The sequence below is a fragment of the Phragmites australis genome, chromosome 21 (assembly GCF_958298935.1).
Source record: "Phragmites australis chromosome 21, lpPhrAust1.1, whole genome shotgun sequence".
NCBI lineage: Eukaryota > Viridiplantae > Streptophyta > Magnoliopsida > Poales > Poaceae > Phragmites > Phragmites australis.
The window spans coordinates 23,645,892-23,648,840 of NC_084941.1; positions in this window are offsets into that span (position 1 = coordinate 23,645,892).

Here is a 2,949-nt window from a genome sequence, read left to right on the forward strand (position 1 = left end):
CTCAAAGGGTTTCATTCACCCGAGCTCCTCACCTTGGGGATGCCCGACGCTCTTTGTGAAGAAGAAGGAGCAAACTCTACGGATGTGTGTTGATTACCGTCTGTTGAATGAGGTCATTGTCAAGAACAAGTATCCGCTTCCTTGGATTGATATTTTGTTTGATCAATTGACCGGTGCCCGGGTTTTTTCCAAGATTGATTTGAGATTGGGCTACCTCCAAATAAAGATCCGACCGGAGGATATTCCAAAGATGGCTTTCTCTACTAGTTATGGGCTTTACGAGTATACCGTTATGTCTTTCGGCTTGACCAATGCACCAGCATTCTTCATGTATTTGATGAACATGGTCTTCATGGAGGAGCTCAACAAGTTTGTCGTGGTTTTCATTGATGATATTCTCATCTACTCCAAGACTGAAGAAGAACATGCAGAACATCTCCGAGTTGTTCTTGGATGACTTCAAGACCATCGCCTCTATGCCAAGTTCAGCAAGTGCGAATTTTGGCTCAAAGAAGTCACTTTTTTGGGTCATGTTTTATCCGAGAACAGAGTTGCTGTTGACCCGAGCAAGGTGCAAGAGGTTCTCAATTGGGTTCAGCCCAAGAGTGTCATCGATATGCGAAGTTTTCTCGGACTTGCGGGTTACTACTGCCGGTTCATTGAGAACTTCTCCAAGATCTCCAAGCCCATGACAAAGCTTTTGAAGCAAGGAAGTGTATTCGAGTGGTCAAACGAATGTGAGTCAGCTTTCCAAAACTTGAAGAACTTGCTCATGACTGCTCCTATTCTTGCTCAGCCTGAAGTGGACAAGGGTTTCGATGTTTATTGCGATTCTTCTCGCATAGGCCTCGGATGTGTCCTCATGCAAGAAGGCCAAGCTGTTGCCTATGCTTCACGCCAATTGAAGCGCCATGAAGAGAACTACCTGACTCATGGCTTAGAGCTGGCAGCAGTTGTGCACGCTCTGAAGATTTAGCGCCACTATCTGTTGGGCAATCTTTGTCATATGTATACGGATCACAAGAGTCTCAAATATATCTTCACTCAAGCTGACCTGAATATGAGACAGAGAAGATAGCTCGAGCTAATCAAAGACTATGAGTTGGAAGTTCATTATCATCCTGGAAAGGCGAATGTTGTCGCCGATGCACTAAGCCGAAAGGCTCAATGCAATTGTCTCTCACTCAAGCCTAGAGTCACCACGCTTTGTGATGATTTCCGAAAGGCTTGGACTTGAGATGGTTTCGGAGGGATTTCTTGCTAACCTGGAGATCAGATCCACCCTCCTAGATCAAATCAAAGAAGCTCAAAGGGATGACAAGGGCATGGCCCGAATTTGAGGTAAAATGAAGGAAGGCAAGGCTACCTGTTTTTCTGAAGATAATCAAGGTGTCCTATGATTTGGGAAGAGGCTAGTGGTTCCGAAGGTTGATGCATTTAGGAAAAAGATTCTAGATGAAGCTCATGATTCCTTGTTATCCATTCATCTGGGGAGTACCAAGATGTACCGAGACTTTAAGCCAAGATTTTGGTGGACCCGCATGAAGCGTGAAATTACTCGATATGTAGCTAAGTATGATGTTTGTAGGAGAGTGAAGGCCGAACACCTCAAGCCGGCTTGTACGCTCCAACCCTTACATATTCCCTCCTGGAAGTGGGAGGAGATTGGCATGGATTTCATTACCAGATTACCTAAGACCCCTCGAGAGTGTGACTCGATCTGGGTCATTGTGGACCGATTGACCAAGTCAGCTCATTTCTTTCCCTTCAAGACCACATACTCGGTCAAGTAGTATGCGGAGCTATACCTCACTCGAATTGTTTGCCTTCATGGAATTCCGAAGAAGATCATCTTCGATTGAGGCACTCAGTTCACCTCTCATTTTTGGAAGAGCCTTCATGAAGCCATGGGAACCGAGCTCTTCCATAGCACCGTCTACCATCCTCAAACCAATGGTCAAACCAAGAGAGTGAATTAAATTCTGGAGGACATGTTGCGAGCTTGTGCTCTCACATATGGGAAGAAGTGGGAGATTTGCTTGCCGTTTGCAGAGTTCTCCTACAACAACAGTTACCAATCGAGCATTAAGATGTCACCTTTCGAAGCTCTCTATGGCCGAAGGTGCTGAACTCCATTGAATTGGTCCGAGTCCAGTGAAAGAGCTTTTCTAGGCCCTGATTTGGTCAAAGAGGCAGAAGAACATATTCTGACCATTCGCAAGTATCTTCTCACGACTCAATCTCGTCAGAAGAGCTATGCAAATCGCCGTCGATGAGAACTTGTGTTCGCTATTGGGGATTTCGTCTATCTCAAGGTGTCTCCTCTCAAGGGGATTCGGCGCTTTCAAGTCAGAGGGAAGTTAGCACCTCGATATGTGGGACCCTTCCAAATTATTGCTCGGTGAGGAGAGGTGGCCTATCAGTTGGACTTACCTCCATCCCTCTCTGCCGTTCACAATGTGTTCCACATCTCGCAATTGAAGAAATGCCTTCGAGTCCCAACCGACGTCATTGAAGTTGCAAACCAGGATTTGCAACCAGATCTCTCTTATTGCGAGCGACCAAGACGAATTTTGGATGAAACCGAGTGCAAGACTCGACAACACTCTGTCAAGTTCGTTAAAGTGCAATGGAGCAATCACTTGGATGATGAAGCTACTTGGGAGCGTGAGGATCGAATCCGCTCTGAGTTTCTCGATCTTTTTGAAAACTTGTGAGTATCGTTTCAATTGTGTGTATGTTGAGCATCTCACATGTTTGTAGTTCATTATCATGTTGGTCAAAAACTTCGTTCCCAAAGGATCGTGCTTAGAAACTGTCTCAACTGGGAGAATGCTCACCTGGCGGTCCAACCACGCCTCTACCGGTCTGACCGCTAGAAGCGTTTAGAACCAATTTTGCTCTCTGTTCCCGGGCGGTCTGACCGCCCAAGGCTTGCAGTCTGATCGT